We start from the raw sequence: 17477 nt of genomic DNA, 5'->3' as shown, positions 1-17477 counted from the left end.
TGTTTTTGTTTTTTTGTTGTTTAACGCCACACTCAGCGTTATTTCAGTAATATGACAGCGGTGTGTAAATAATCGAGTCTGGACCAGACAATCAAGTGATTGATATCATGATGTATCGAATCAAAAGGATAAGATGACATGCATCAACCAAGTCTCCCGATCCTGTTAGTAGCCTCTTACGGCAAGCATTGGTTGCTGAAGACCTATTCTTACCCGTATTTACACGGGTAATCTTTCATGTAAATCAAAGATTGATGAATATTGTCAGAAACCAAGACCATATATTAATTATGTCGAATAATAGAAAGCGTGAAGACATGGCTGAAAATGAACTATGGTCGTTATGGATGTGAATTACTGTTTGAAATATGAGGTCTACATAAGGTGTGAGGGAAATGGGGTTTAAAGTCTCGTTCAAGATTCAAAATGCCGGTTTTATAGTGCTAGTCCACTGAGATACCATTCCGCAGTTTTATGGATACAACAACTCAGACACTGTATATAGACTCCGAGACGACTAGTCCTTGTTTTATCCCCTTAATGCCGAGCATCAGGGTAACAACAAGTACCATCTTTCAACATCTCTTATTGAGACACGACCGGGATCGAAACTCCGACCTTCTGCTCTTTGGGCAGACGCTCTGTCCACTCGACCACTGAGACGGCTGTCACCATTTAGAACCCGAAGGAAGCACACAGAGGTATATCAGCGTACTGTACAGTGACGCGACCTCCGTCAGATCCTACCACCGGGAATCTTCTATTTGGTAGCATTCCTGGCGTCGTGGATTTCAGTAAACTTCTATTATTTGGTCTACTATATAATCTAAACTCCAAACGCCAAAGAAATATTCTGTTCCTCCATAACAAGTCCTTCAAAATCCGATGCATTCTGTCGAGATTGTTTGTTAGTCCTTCACCCGAAATTGAAATGGAGACGAATTGTATATGTTACTGATCACTTTAGAGACATTTATGGCTCATTAACGTTTCAAATAACGCAAACATGTGTGGATATATGACAAGATTATATATGTACTCTGGCAAGTTATTTACTTACATCCGAAATAGAGATCCACTCTGAAACTTTGTATTCGAGAATCTTCACGCAGTATTATGTCTGGAGGATGTAAACTCTGTAATAAACAGGCCTACGCTTATGAATCCTTCAACTGTATTGTGAAACAGTAACTGGCGTCAGTTCGCTTGATATCGTGGTGATATGCTTGACTACATGGACATGATTTCTATTGTCAGGACCACAGTGCTTAAAGGTAATCATACATAAGTTTGCATCATTCGTTGACAAACGTAGACATCTACAATTAGTCTTCAGCAACCCATAAGGCGACGAAGGGAAACTGGTGATCAGGCTCGCGGACTTGGTTTGATGCATGCTGTCGTATCTCAGTTGCGTATATCGATGCTCATGATGTCAATCACTGGATTGTCTAGTCTGAGTCGTTTATTTATAGATATATTCTGCGAGAAAATAGGGCGATTTATATACTTACAATACATGTTTTAATGCGTGTTGTTTTATGTTTTTGCATAGTGCCCTTTAGATGTATACATGTAAGCGATTGTTATTCTTTGTGAACAATGTAACAGATATTACCTCTATATAGATATAGGTCAGTGTAAACCTCTTTTAGGACGTTCGTTTGCGATGACGTTTTGATAAATTAATTTATGTTGTACAATTTTAATTGTTTCATCTTCTCCATATTTCTGTTCACATCCATCCTCCCGAGGCCAACGTGTTCACTTGCGTATATATCACATTCTAGTGAAAAGCTATCGTCCCGGGGTAAGAGCTCCAATTTACCTATATATCAAACTCCTGTGAAAAGCTATCTTTTCACTTGCCTTTGATATACAGGCTAGTGGACACTCTTGCCCCGGGACGATGGTTCTTAGCTGACTTTCTGTTGTAGGTTAAAAACAAATACCACAGATACCACAGATATAGTGATGGCTAACTTGACATAAAACCATGAAACAAGTATATCCGAGGACTTCCAAGCAGGACTCCAATACTTGGGTTAGGTTAGATGTCTGCCCAAAATGAAGAGAGTCTCTGGGCCCCTTTCTATTATACATAAAAATACAATTTTACAGAACATAGCTTAAAATATTTTCATTTCGGAGTCCAGATATAAGTCTATCTGATGATATGAAACTGTTTCCATCGGCCTGTCTATCAACAACGGACGTTGACGCTAAAGCTTGAACTACAACGAGGAAAAGGCTTGGGAGACTTATATATATCTCTAATTGTTCGAAGACAGGCATCTCTCTGTTTTCCTATATATAATTCTTCGTATCTCTTGAACTCTCTTGGCAGAACTGCCTCCACAAAAGCAATTAACGGCCCACGTGGCAGGAGACGAAACACTTGAGCAACGTAACAGTTCGCTCGACTATATCTGTGTAGTAGGAAGGCCAGAGGTACATCGCCCAACACGATACATAACACTTGCCGTGTGTAGCCTCACATCTATAGGCACGCGCTCAGACCGAGCCACGATCGGCCTAAATGATGGCAGATGTTCCCCAATGATAACTACTTCATTAAAGAAGCTGCATGAGCCGGTATTCCTCTTCCAAAGTGGTACTGTACACAAGGTCTGGGAGTTCATTTCCTGGAACCCAGAACGGGGTCTTTATATAAACAATGGCAGTAGTTAATTTGACAGTGTCCATCCCAGTTGAACGAAGAGCATGATGCTGGTACCATTGGCGTAACACCGGCTCGGATGACGGGCACTGACATTACCATATTTGAACACGATACCACCTAGAAGGTGCGGTGTTCTATGCATTCTGAATTTGGTATTATCATGGCAGCTGTTATGGCTAAATCTGTTAATTGGTTTTAGTTTTTCATTTGTTTTAATAATAAGGAAAGCTCGGCAATCATTCATGCACTACTTATAGTTATGTGCAATAACCGGAATATACTCGTGCACTTAGGACAGTCTCGTCAATGAAAGCGTATGCATTTGGTCTTGACTGGCATACATTTTCAGCCAATGGACGATAAGAATTGTATCACATGATCCACATATCCCACCCTCAACGTTGAAGAGAACGCCCCTCTTTTACTCTACAACTCCTCACACCCTCAAATCTTTCTCTCTTGTGCTAGCATCATCTGCGCGGACCGGTCAGAACACACTGCTGGTAAGTTTGGCGTCGTTTATATATATGTCTTCATTCAAACATGTTTCATATCGTCAGATAGCACGCCACATTGGCTTCCGACCATCCGCGCCTCAACTGGTCCCAGACTTTCTTTGAAGGGAATATAGCGGCGCAATGACGTCACAAGCCTCTGCGGTAATGGCAAACTACCATACAAAGCTAGGTGCCGGTCATAAGATGTCCTTATATACCGCGTCAGGTATCCCACAGTTTTAGATGTCCTTTTATACCGCGCCAGATATTCCACAGATTTAGATGTCCTTATATACCGCGTCAGATATTCCACAGATTTAGAAGTCCTTATATACCGCGTCAAGTATTCACCGGATTATTGTAATCTGATAGCAGGATTTGCCACTCTGTTGAATAACACTAACCCTTAATTAAATCTGTTATATAGCTTTGTGATCAATGGTAAACTCAGATTATAACGTTTATAAACGAGATATATATACGGTATGTTAAGATTTCAGCTTGTATGGACTACAGACTGCGAGATATTAAGTATTATAAGACTGGGGAGGCGTTATATAGTAGTAAACGCCATGTGGAATGTCAGTGTTGTGTCGTGAGTCAGTTCACCGACATGCAGCTGAGATGCACAGGTTGTGAACTGGGTAACAGATCGTGGCCATTATGCCGACAGATACCATTTACAGAATGTTTACAATACCTTGATAAGCTGAAGAAAAAGTTTCCTACAAAAAAGAAACGACTTAATTCCGACATTGTATGAATTTATGTTTCTGTAGATAAGTTTGCCGTAAACACCATATCTGGGCTGTTTGAGGGTTAAAATTCCACATGTTGGTTTCCTTGTTCTTGGTGTACATAAAAATTCAGTTATTTACTGTTCAACCAGTTAGTCTGCTGTATCACAGATGATGAGTTAACTACTGGCGGCCCAGTTAGTCTGTTGTACCACAGATGATGAGTTAACTTCTGCCGGCCCAGTTAGTCTGTTGTATCACAGACGATGAGTTAACTACTGCCGGCCCAGTTAGTCTGCTGTATCACAGATGATGAGTTAACTACTGCCGGCCCAGTTAGTCTGTTGTATCACAGACGATGAGTTAACTACTGTCGGCCCAGTTAGTCTGTTGTATCACAGATGATGAGTTAACTACTGCCGGCCAAGTTAGTCTGCTGTACCACAGATGATGAGTTAACAACTGCCGGCCCAGTTAGTCTGTTGTATCACAGATGATGAGTTAACTACTGCCGGCCAAGTTAGTCTGCTGTACCACAGATGATGAGTTAACAACTGCCGGCCCAGTTAGTCTGTTGTATCACAGATGATGAGTTAACTACTGCCGGCCCAGTGAGTCTGCTGTACCACAGATGAGTTAACTACTGCCGGCCCAGTTAGTCTGTTGTACCACAGATGATGAGTTAACTACTGTCGGCCCAGTTAGTCTGTTGTATCACAGACGATGAGTTAACTACTGCCGGCCCAGTTAGTCTGCTGTGCCACAGATGAGTTAACTACTGCCGGCCCAGTTAGTCTGTTGTACCACAGATGATGAGTTAACTACTGCCGGCCCAGTTAGTCTGCTGTACCACAGATGATGAGTTAACTTCTGCCGGCCCAGTTAGTCTGCTGTACCACAGATGATGAGTTAACTTCTGCCGGCCCAGTTAGTCTGTTGTATCACAGATGAGTTAACTACTGCCGGCCCAGTTAGTCTGTTGTATCACAGATGATGAGTTAACTACTGCCGACCCAGTTAGTCTGCTGTACCACAGATGAGTTAACTACTGCCGGCCCAGTTAGTCTGCTGTACCACAGATGAGTTAACTACTGCCGGCCCAGTTAGTCTGTTGTATCACAGACGATGAGTTAACTACTGCCGGCCCAGTTAGTCTGTTGTATCACAGACGATGAGTTAACTACTGCCGGCCCAGTTAGTCTGCTGTACCACAGATGAGTTAACTACTGCCGGCCCAGTTAGTCTGTTGTATCACAGATGATGAGTTAACTACTGCCGGCCCAGTTAGTCTGCTGTACCACAGATGATGAGTTAACTACTGCCGGCCCAGTTAGTCTGTTGTATCACAGATGATGAGTTAACTACTGCCGGCCCAGTGAGTCTGCTGTACCACAGATGAGTTAACTACTGCCGGCCCAGTTAGTCTGTTGTACCACAGATGATGAGTTAACTACTGCCGGCCCAGTTAGTCTGTTGTATCACAGACGATGAGTTAACTACTGCCGGCCCAGTTAGTCTGCTGTACCACAGATGAGTTAACTACTGCCGGCCCAGTTAGTCTGTTGTATCACAGATGATGAGTTAACTACTGCCGGCCCAGTTAGTCTGCTGTACCACAGATGATGAGTTAACTACTGCCAGCCCAGTTAGTCTGTTGTATCACAGATGATGAGTTTACTACTGCCGGCCAAGTTAGTCTGTCATATCTGGTGATGACAAAGGACTGATCAACCATTGGTTGTCATATCTGGTGATGATGACATAAGACTGATCAACCATTGGTTGTCATATCTGGTGATGATGACATAAGACTGATCAACCATTGGTTGTCATATCTGGTGATGATGACATAGGACTGATCAACCATTGGTTGTCATATCTGGTGATGATGATATAGGACTGATCAACCATTGGTTGTCATATCTGGTGATGATGACATAGGACTGATCAACCATTGGTTGTCATATCTGGTGATGATGACATAGGACTGATCAACCATTGGTTGTCATATCTCATGATCATATATAAATGTTACATGTATTTGGGGGTCCCATGGAAAAATGTTACATAAATAGGGGAAGGGGAGGTGGTGGGTATTAGTGGTCGGCAAAATATGATATAGTCTCAAGACCAAGCTACATGATACATGACGGTTGATCTATACATACCCCAGATTTAATTATTCAATCAGTTGCCCCAGCCCAGATGACCGAGGTGGTACCATCCAATATGTCAGTGCGTCTCCTCCACTGGCTCATCAGGAAGTTCTTTTTATCAAAAAAGTGTGTGTTTGTTTGATCATATTTTAAGCATTTATAACTTTCATGTAAAAGAAAATACTCTCAAATGTTTGTGTCTGGACTTGCATTGAATGAGCAAGAAGCCATGGTATAAGAAGGTCACAAACAACATAGTTTTGCCCAAATTTCTGCCATGTTTGCTGAAGGTTGGTGAAATATCAAGTTATATTTAGCCTGGTCAGGTGAGCGGGGAGGATGAGTCAGGCAGCCATGTTCTTCCTCTACAAAATAAATGATCGCAGGAGGAATTTTGGCAACCTGCCCGTACTAAAAGTGGAAACAATAATTTCATGTGAAGAGATAAAGTTTATTAATCCCAGCCGGATGATATAGGAATCATGCAATGAGGCATATTTCATTTCAAGCCCACCATATGAGAGAGAAGCACAAAAAGTGCAGAGCTTATCTGTATAGTGAGAGAGATAACCTGGGGTGCCACACCACGGAGATGGGAGGGCAGGTCATCTCACAGGGTTCTACATATTGTCAAGCCTGAGAGGGCCATTCAGGAGAAGCTGCAGATTTACAAGGAATTCAGTGCCCTTACACACTTAGTGTCAGTGTTTCATATGTACCTAAACTATACCTCCAGTATATGATGAAGTATACAGCTGGAATCAAGTACCTGTGGCCAACTTCAGCCATGATCACAGACTGTGGGCTGCAGGTTTGCTAAGATATAGCAGTTTGTAATGTTGATGTGTGTCATGAGACTGTACAGTGGTGGGTGTTTGCTAAGATATTGTGTGTGTTATTGTGTGTCATGAGACTGTACAAAGGTGGGTGTTTGCTAAGATATTGTGTGTGTTATTGTGTGTCATGAGACTGTACAGAGGTGGGTGTTTGCTAAGATATTGTGTGTGTTATTGTGTGTCATGAGACTGTACAGAGGTGGGTGTTTGCTACGATATTGTGTGTGTTATTGTGTGTCATGAGACTGTACAGTGGTGGGTGTTTGCTAAGATATTGTGTGTGTTATTGTGTGTCATGAGACTGTACAGTGGTGGGTGTTTGCTAAGATATTGTGTGTGTTATTGTGTGTCATGAGACTGTACAGTGGTGGGTGTTTGCTACGATATTGTGTGTGTTATTGTGTGTCATGAGACTGTACAGAGGTGGGTGTTTGCTACGATATTGTGTGTGTTATTGTGTGTCATGAGACTGTACAGTGGTGGGTGTTTGCTAAGATATTGTGTGTGTTATTGTGTGTCATGAGACTGTACAGAGGTGGGTGTTTGCTAAGATATTATGTGTGTTATTGTGTGTCATGAGACTGTACAGTGGTGGGTGTTTGCTAAGATATTGTGTGTGTTATTGTGTGTCATGACACTGTACAGAGGTGGGTGTTTGCTAAGATATTGTGTGTGTTATTGTGTGTCATGAGACTGTATTGTGCTGGGTGTTTGCTAAGATATTGCATACATTATCAAATGTCAGTGTCAAAGAGTATCTGTTCCCTGTAGTGAAGTACTGTGAAGATTCCGGATATGAATATGTCTTCAGCAGCCCATGCTTGTCATAAGAGGCGACTAAAGGGATCAGGTGTTCAGGCTTGCTGACTTGGTTCATGTATGTCATCATATCCCAATTGCGTGTATCGATCTCATGATGTCAATCACTGGGTTGTCTGGTCCAGACTTGATTATTTACAGACCGCCGCCATAATGCTGGAATATGGCACTGTTACACTGTTATTATTTGTTTCGGATGGAACTAGTTCCTGATCATTGTTGACATCAGCACCATGGGGATTCTGGTCCCCAGACACCTATGCTTGTTGTATGAGGTAACTTGATGAATTAGGTGGACAGTCTTGGTGACTTGGTGACTTGGTGACTTAGTTGACTGTATGTCTTTATGTTGCTCATAATATATATGAATCGCTGGATTGTCTGGTCCAGATTTGATTATTTACATGCTCCCATCATATAGCTGGAATATAGGTGACTGTATTAAAAACAAATAAACAAACACGTAGATGTGTCCTAGCACAGACTGGGTGGACTTGTTGATGGTATGCTACTGACTTGTTGATGGTATGCTACTGACTTGTTGACAGCACACTGATGTAGTGTTGATTTTGTCTTGTATGACTGGTGATTATGGAAATAATCTACTTACAGATGGTTGGAATATAAAAATCAATCAGTATTTGTTTTTTCCCCTGAAATACAAAAGATGTAACATCAACTAAATCTTACCTATTTCAGAGAGATTACCTTTATGGCAGACGCCAAAAATCTAGATATAGAAAAAGTAAAATTGAAAAGAAAAACAAACATTGAAGTGATCTCTCAGATGTAGTGTTGGTTGGATTAAAGAAAGAAAGAGAAAGGAAATATCTAATTCAAATCTAAGGGTTACCTCCCTTCCCCATTGACCCTGAAGTTCTTCATCAGGTATATTAATCTAGGCTGGCAGACCACAATCCCAAATATAATTTCATTTAAAATTTGTGAAATTTTAAGCCAGTAGGTCCCTAATTAATGAAAGACATACTTTATACTGCAGAGCACAGACACCTGCAGATGACTTACATCAAGGTGTCATGTGAATAGAATAAGACAGGTTGTACCAGCCCTTGTCACCGGTATGACCATGAACACTGATTATACTCACAAGTCTGTGACAGTAATTACTGACTGTAGTACACCAACACTGCCCCTTCAGACAATCTAACTACACAATGTGCACACATTACGAACTGCATGTATGTCAGAGAGAACAAATCTGGTAATCAGCTAATTTCTTCACAGAGGGTATTAAGAGATTAGGAGGATTTCCACTAATCTGCCTGGTTTGGTCAAAGGGTATAATCCCAATGCTAATTTACTTTCATTAGACCTGTTGGGACTTGGTTGTGCACTGTGAATGGGTTATGTAGATTGGTGTGGCCTGAGAGAGGTTGTATGACATTTGCTGTACAACATCCAAGAGACACAGTTGGATTGTTAGCATGATTGATGGAATATATATCGCTTCAGCAGGTAAGGGCTGTACACATTACTCATGAAACATTACAGACCAAGGCAAGCTCCATGGTTAAAACTAATTTCATATTGTCAAGTTTTGATATAATTTTAGAAACGTAATTTTGTGGTTGTATGTTGACAAACTTAACACCGTGCTATGACCATGATGTTTTACAATGTTATGGTTACACATTTCTGGTTGTCAATTTATAAGAGTGGAAACATTTAAAGTAAAACACATGTATTTACTGTCAGAAAAGGCTTTGAGTTCTTTAAGAAGTGTTTGTTTACAGTTGCCAGTGACTATATCATGTTTTATAAATCCATTTTATCATTTAGTATTACAGTTACTTTTATGTTGTTTTTTAGTGGCATCTTTATTTTTCAAATCTATAAAAGATATTTTGATTTAATTTTCTGATCGTGACTTTTGGTTCAAGTCAGAAATGTAAAATCTAAACATGTTGCCCGTGAATGAATTCCTGTGTGCTGCCCGTACAGCAGGACATGCTTACCCTTTTCACAAAGGCCTGGTGTCATCGCTGATTTTCAGTGCTTCATTTGTATAATTTTCACTACTATTTTGCATTTTGTGCCCAATGGAATCTGCTTCGGTGGATAATGGAGACGGGTTATTCTCTAGTGTTGATGTTTTGTACTTGTATCATATATAGTACATCGCGGGAGTCTTGTTGCAATACAAACAACACAAGCAGATATTTAGTTCCTACAAAACACCCCAAACTAGAGCTGAACATGGGTTGAGTATCGGCTGTCAGAGCTGAGACAGGGACAAGAATACAATGGAGGTGAACGTTTTCTACACTATATGTACTAGAGTCTGTACCAGAAATTACTTTGTTGTCTACCCCTTGTATGGCCATACTGACCACCATGTGTTGTCTACCCCTTGTATGTCCATACTGACCACCATGTCCATACTGACCACCATGTCCATACTGACCACCATGTCCATACTGACCACCATGTGTAGTCTACCCCTTGTATGTCCATACTGACCACCATGTCCATACTGACCACCATGTCCATACTGACCACCATGTGTAGTCTACCCCTTGTATGTCCATACTGACCACCATGTCCATACTGACCACCATGTCCATACTGACCACCATGTGTAGTCTACCCCTTGTATGTCCATACTGACCACCATGTCCATACTGACCACCATGTCCATACTGACCACCATGTCCATACTGACCACCATGTGTAGTCTACCCCTTGTATGTCCATACTGACCACCATGTCCATACTGACCACCATGTCCATACTGACCACCATGTGTAGTCTACCCCTTGTATGTCCATACTGACCACCATGTCCATACGGACCACCATGTGTAGTCTACCCCTTGTATGTCCATACTGACCACCATGTCCATACTGACCACCATGTCCATACTGACCACCATGTGTAGTCTACCCCTTGTATGTCCATACTGACCACCATGTCCATACTGACCACCATGTCCATACTGACCACCATGTCCATACTGACCACCATGTGTAGTCTACCCCTTGTATGTCCATACTGACCACCATGTCCATACTGACCACCATGTCCATACTGACCACCATGTCCATACTGACCACCATGTGTAGTCTACCCCCTGTATGTCCATACTGACCATAGTGTGTGACCAGTTGGAGGAATTTTGAGTGTATCACAAGATATAGTCTGTCTCTCAGTCCCTGAACCATATTATTTTTCCTTCTGATCAGCCCTTTCTGTAATGCAAAAGCCCTAAATGAAGCAAGTCTAAATTTTCCCATCTCACTGGGGCTCCTTTTTGATTTAAATGAGTTACTTTTTTCTATCAAAATGATATTTTCAGAGACTAAGCATTGGTCTACACAATATACTTCTTAGGGCTGTTGAAATGAAAACAAGAATCGTCATGCAAGTGACTGAAACCACATAGCCACTTGAGATATTTTTCCTGGCCTAATGCGCTGCTGTATGAAGAGACCATACAGCACACATGCGCATAAACTGCATATGTTTTGTGGTAACTCCACCTCTCAAACTGCGTATCAGAGGATTGACCTCTTTGTAGGTTATCGGGAGTAATTGTGAATGCATCCATTTAGATTGACATTTAGCCCCAGAAATATAGTATTCTTATTTAAACATATCTACAAAAAAAAAATCAAATCAAAATGGAGCCAGGAACAATCCTTAATTTCAGACAAGCTAGACATGCCAAATCCTTCTAGACTTGAGTTGACTTTTTGGGGGGTCATCTGAGAGAAAGTCTATGCATCCATGCTATAGTGTATAGTACGGAGGAACAGCATGGGGTGAAGGGTGGTTGATAGAATAGCGGAGTCCTGTGGACAGTTTCCCCCATGGCCATCAAGGTCCCAGTGCATTAGCATCCTGTTGTATGAAGACTCCTTTATCCAGCTTCATCATTCCCAGTCTAAACTTAGATGGAGCTCCACATCATTTCCTCCTCAAATGTGCAGCGGTTGTCTCCGTGTAAGTGTCTCAGCACAGGTGCCCCTCAGATTGCCCTCCTGCATACAGTGAACACTCTACCCACCAAACTTACATTAACATATCTGTAGAAATATGAATAGGTTTATGTTGGAGTTGGGTCATTTTCCAGTAATCCAGATTTACTCATATTCAGCAATGTAAAGAAAAAAGTTTACTTCAGGGACATTGTAAACATGAAAAGTGCACATTTTATTAGTTGTGTTGGTTGGCATGTGCAGCTGGTGAAGAATGAGTGATTGGTTTGTATATGCGGCAGTGCAGTCAGTTGACCTACCCAGGGTGATGGCTGCCGACCCTGCCTCTCCTGCCTGGTCCTGGAACCTGGCTGATGATGGCAGAACCACGTGCAGCTGGTTTTTGTGTTGTATTCAGTTGCAAGTGGAGATCAGGGATGGGTTGTTGTTTCTATGTATGAGCTCATTATCATCTTGACAAGATGTCTTCCCTGATGCAGAGTGAACCGAGAAGGTGCTACAGAAGGTGCTACACGGTACGCAGGCTGCGGCATGCCAGGCTGCCACTCACAGGGGAGAGTTAGCTCACAGTGGGTCATACCACCAAAACTGTGGTGCAACCTGCATCTATATGTTATTTGAACTGATTGTCGGTTATAGGCAGTGATCAAAGACAGAGGTGAATTTTCAAAAATAGTCCTGGGAGCATCAGTGATCATTCTTATTATGAGAGTTGCACCAGGGTATTATTTATGATGATGTCGTTTGTCCTGAACATAAGTGATATGAACGTTGAAAAACACCTGGAGTTCAATGTTTGTATTGTGGCTACAGATAAGTAAGTCTTGGATCGTTATTGTTAATGATAAAAATTATCTTTGGCTTTCCCATTTTATTGCCACACAATATCCTCTTATTTTTTAAGAAAACATATGTTTGAGCTGACTATCTTCCCAGTCTTTGAGTGAGTGTGAGTGTCTGTCTATGTGTGTGTGTTTGTGGGGGGGGGGGGGGGGGGATACAGCTGATGGGATTGAGTGGGAGGGTCTGGAGGTAGATGTGGATCTCCACCATGCCCCCAGCTGCTGACCTTCTCAAGGTGTCATTAGAGAACAGCTAGTACTGATGTAAGCAACAGAATCCAGATCAGATTCCAACAGTGCCAGCAGCAGCCATTTTGAAAAGTGGGAACAGAAAGCAAGCATCCATTGTGTTGTTACTGGGGGAGGTTGCAAGTGTCTGCTGGTGCCATCTGTCTCACATAATTCCCTGTCAAGCTTCTTCAGCAGTCAACCAGACAAGTCTTCTCTAACACTGAAAACAGATATCCACCTGTCCAGAAAGATTACTGGGAAGTGCCCCCTTCATGACATCCTCTTGCTGAACTCTACTTGATTACACCACTCCTGTAGTGGTACTACCCGACATATCTTTAAGTGTTTGTATCATGCATATCACCCTCTTGAATGTCCTAAATTTCTTACGCAAAATTCTTTCCCAAATCTAGGGTGATATCATAGTTCACAGTTTATAAGCTGAGATGTCAATGTTCCCATGAGCTTGATGTGAGATTGTGTGTCAGATAGAGGTAATCATATTGTGATAACGGTGGGGTGATGGGTGCCAGATCCACGCTACATTACACGTTAATGTGCTCCATACAGGGCCTTGATGCACGGAGTACAACTGTGGTAATCCCTCACAGGTGGAACTGGTTGGGTTACTCGGGTAACATTTGCTGGAAGGAGCCCCTGCCAATAGTCTGTCCTTTACCTGACATACCTGTGCTTGGCTGTACCATCCATTCATGTACTTTGGTCTGTAGTACTTACTGCAGGGAATTTGACTACAGTACCTGCTGTAAGTAGGAGCACAAGCAATATCTACACCTGTCTGAAATATGATCCACAAGTTTGATCTAGATCATGGCCAGACAACTTGGGTGACTAGGGACTGGGCATTCTGGTACTCTGGTGGATGGTGTTCAATAACACATTGAAATCGGAGTGATTTGAACAAAATATGACATTATGAAAGAGGAAACATGCATGCCAAAGTTCAGTTTCCCCTGTCTGGCAATGTCAGTGAAGATGTTTACAGAGAAAACAATTTTGAGAGAATGTGAGAGCATTATAGTAAGTCTTGAGCAGTGGCCACAACTAGATGTTTCAATAGAGCTGCTGTGGTAGCTATTCCCTTGAAAAGTTCAGATGTCATCATTGGTTAGAACAAGCATGTGAAATTTCAGCTCGTTGGTCCTGTGGTTTCTGAGGAGATGATGTTTACAGTACAAGAAAATGCATGTGGAGATAATATAAGAGCATGGTCTAAAGTGAATATAAGAGCATTGTCTAAAGTGAATATAAGAGCATGGTCTAAAGTGAATATAAGAGCATGGTCTAAAGTGAATATAAGAGCATGGTCTAAAGTGAATATAAGAGCATTGTCTAAAGTGAATATAAGAGCATGGTCTAAAGTGAATATAAGAGCATGGTCTAAAGTGAATATAAGAGCATGGTCTAAAGTGAATATAAGAGCATGGTCTGAAGTGGGCAAAAAAGAGAGACCCAAATGAAAAATATCACCAAAAATGTACATATGAGTTGAGTCCACAACTAATTGCCCAGGATATCATTACATTTTGAATGAAACGCTTGAGTAAAGGCCATAAATTGCTTTTTCAATATGGTTGCCAAGACACACCTATGATATCTAGCCTGGTTATAACTACCGTATCTTGCCAGGATATATGTTAGTATTTACAGTAATGAGTGACAGAATGGGAAGGTTTGACTATTGTTGTTATTCCTTGAAATACAATTTGTTTTAGTGAGTAGATCTCAATCCAAAATGGCTGACATACTTTCATGTAATGCATTTACACGATCTGACAACACCCAACTCTATGTAATAGATCTATGTGATAATATTTCATATGTTTGGGGTGACTCTCAGGGACATAGTATTGCGATTAAGATAAACATTATAGCAATATTATTGCAATATAGATACAGCTGATACAATAGGTCTTAGTTGGTATATTGATGGTTGTCATGGTTACTGAGTTACTGTAGAGTTGTATGAGTTAGTGTAGATCTAGGGCACAAGAAGATGTGATGGTTACCATAGTTACTGTGTTACTGTAGAGTTGTATTAGTTAGTGTAGATCTAGGACACAAGAAGATGTGATGGTTACCATAGTTACTGTGTTACTGTAGAGTTGTATGAGTCAGTGTAGATCTAGGACACAAGAAGATGTGATGGTTACCATAGTTACTGTGTTACTGTAGAGTTGTATGAGTCAGTGTAGATCTAGGACACAAGAAGATGTGATGGCTGATGTTTACATTATGCCACAATGTTTATCCATCATTTTTATCTATATAAACTGAAATATAATATCAATAAATATTTATGAAATATTGATTACAAATGAATATTGTAACATATATTCTGTGTTGTTTTCAGGGTGCCTAGAGCGTGGTTTTAGCCGTGGGAGCACCTAGCCAAGCATTCCAGACTTTTCCTTGTGAGTATATTCCGAATATTCAGCTATTGGGGGTATATATTTTGACCTTGTCGGCTACTGGGGGTATTTTCTGTCTATGTCGGCTACTGGGGGTATATTTTGTCCATGTCAGCTACTGGGTATATTCTATGTTGGCTACTGGGTATATTCTATGTCGGCTACTGGGGGTATATTCTATGTTGGCTACTGGGATTATTTTCTGTCCATGTCGGCTATTGGGTATATTTTATATTGGCTACTGGATATATTCTGTGTCGGCTACTGGGGGTATTCTATGTCGGCTACTGGGGGTATATTCTGTCTATGTCGGCTACTGGGTATATTCTTTGTCGGCTACTGGTGTATATTCTATGTTGGCTACTGGGGGTATATTCTGTCTATGTCGGCTACTGGGTATATTCTATGTCGGCTACTGGTGGTATATTCTATGTCAGCTACTGGGGGTATATTCTGTCTATGTCGGCTACTGGGTATATTCTATGTCAGCTACTGGGGGTATATTTTGTTTCGGCTTCTGGGGGTATTTTCTTTCCATGTAGGCTACTGGGTATATTCTATGTCAGCTACTGGGTATATTCTATGTTGGCTTCTGGGTATATTCTGTGTTGGCTACTGGGGGTATATTCTGTCTTTGTTGGCTACTGGGTATATTCTATGTCGGCTACTGGGGGTATGTTTTATGTCGGCTTCTGGGGGTATTTTCTGTCCATATCGGCTACTGGGTTTATTCTACGTTAGCTACTGGGTATATTCTATGTTGGCTACTGGGTATATTCTATGTCGGCTACTGGGTAAATTCTATATTGGCTACTGGGTATATTCTATGTCGGCTACTGGGTATATTCTATGTTGGCCACTGGGGGTATTTTCTGTCCATGTCAGCTACTGGGTATATTCTATGTTGGCTACTGGGTATATTCTATGTCGGCTACTGGGGGTATATTCTATGTTGGCTACTGGGGGTATTTTCTGTCCATGTCAGCTATTGGGTATATTCTATATTGGCTACTGGATATAATCTATGTCGGCTACTGGTGGTACATTCTATGTTGGCTACTGGGGGTATATTCTGTCTATGTCAGCTACTGGGTATGTTCTATGTCGGCTACTGGGTATATTCTATGATGGCTACTGGGGGTATTTTCTGTCCATGTCGGCTACTGGGTATATTCTATGTCGGCTACTGGGTATATTCTATGTCGGCTACTGGGGGTATATTCTGTTTATGTCGGCGACTGGGTTTATTCTATGTCGGCTACTGGGTATATTCTATGTTGGCTACTGGGGGTATTTTCTCTCCATGTCGGCTACTGGGTATATTCTGTCTGTCGGCTACTGGGTATATATTATGTCGGCTACTGGGTATATTCTATGTTGTCTACTGGGGGTATTTTCTGTCCATGTCGGCTACTGGGTATATTCTGTCTGTTGGCTACTGGGTATATATTATGTCGGCTACTGGGTATATTCTATGTTGGCTTCTGGGGGTATTTTCTGTCCATGTCGGCTACTGGGTATATTCTATGTTGGCTACAGGGTATATTCTATGTCGGCTACTGGGGGTATATTCTATGTCAGCTACTGGGGGTATTTTCTGTCCCTGTTGGCTACTGGGTATATTCTATGTCAGCTACTGGGTATATTCTATGTTGGCTACTGGGTATATTCTATGTCGGCTACTGGGGGTATTTTCTGTCCATGTCGGCTACTGGGTATATTCTGTCTGTCAGCTACTGGGTATATTCTATGTCGGCTACTGGGTATATTCTATGTCGGCTACTGGGGGTATTTTCTGTCCATGTCGGCTACTGGGTATATTCTGTCTGTCGGCTACTGGGTATATTCTATGTCAGCTACTGGGGGTATTTTCTATGTTGGCTACTGGGGGTATTTTCTGTCCATGTCGGCTACTGGGTATATTCTATGTCAGCTACTACTGTCTATGGACAGCTGACCTTTGTGTCTATATTCTTTTGTGAAGACCGTCTCCGTGGTCTAGTGGTAGAGCGTCCGCCCGGAGAGTGGATGGTCCAGGGTCGATCCCCGGGCGTGTCATACCTAAAGACTTTAAAATATGGGACTTGTTATTACCATGTCCGGCGGGCTAAAACAAGGACTGGTCGGCTCAGAGTCAGTATACTGTGTCTGAGTGGGGTATATATGTTAAACTGCAGCATGCTATCTCAGTGGGCTAGCACTTGAAACTGGCATCAGTCCGGACTAGTACAGGCAGCCACATACACCCACACACACGTGTATGCATGTCGCTATATAAATTCAAT

At 41.7% G+C, this 17477-nt stretch overlaps 1 protein-coding gene across 22 annotated transcripts in view; it reads left to right on the top strand.

Annotated features, from left to right (window-relative positions):
- The first annotated feature begins 3075 nt into the window (after positions 1-3075).
- LOC124142931 (troponin I-like) overlaps positions 3076-17477 on the top strand; it is a 65128-nt gene continuing 50726 nt past the window's right edge. For 9 of the 22 annotated variants that reach the window (XM_046511690.2, XM_046511694.2, XM_046511674.2 and 6 more), the window contains exons 1-2: positions 3087-3186; positions 15135-15195. The gene's annotated coding sequence lies outside the window, so the exon portion shown is untranslated. Of the gene's footprint in view, positions 3187-15134; positions 15196-17477 lie in introns of all 22 variants that reach the window. The other 13 variants (XM_046511692.2, XM_046511663.2, XM_046511678.2 and 10 more) reach the window with 7 other exon arrangements.

The sequence above is a fragment of the Haliotis rufescens genome, unplaced genomic scaffold (assembly GCF_023055435.1).
Source record: "Haliotis rufescens isolate VD_foot unplaced genomic scaffold, xgHalRufe1.0.p SCAF_6, whole genome shotgun sequence".
Classification (NCBI taxonomy): Eukaryota; Metazoa; Mollusca; class Gastropoda; order Lepetellida; family Haliotidae; genus Haliotis; species Haliotis rufescens.
The sequence above is the reverse complement of the archived record's forward strand: the minus strand, read 5'-3'. Positions and strand labels throughout refer to the sequence as shown.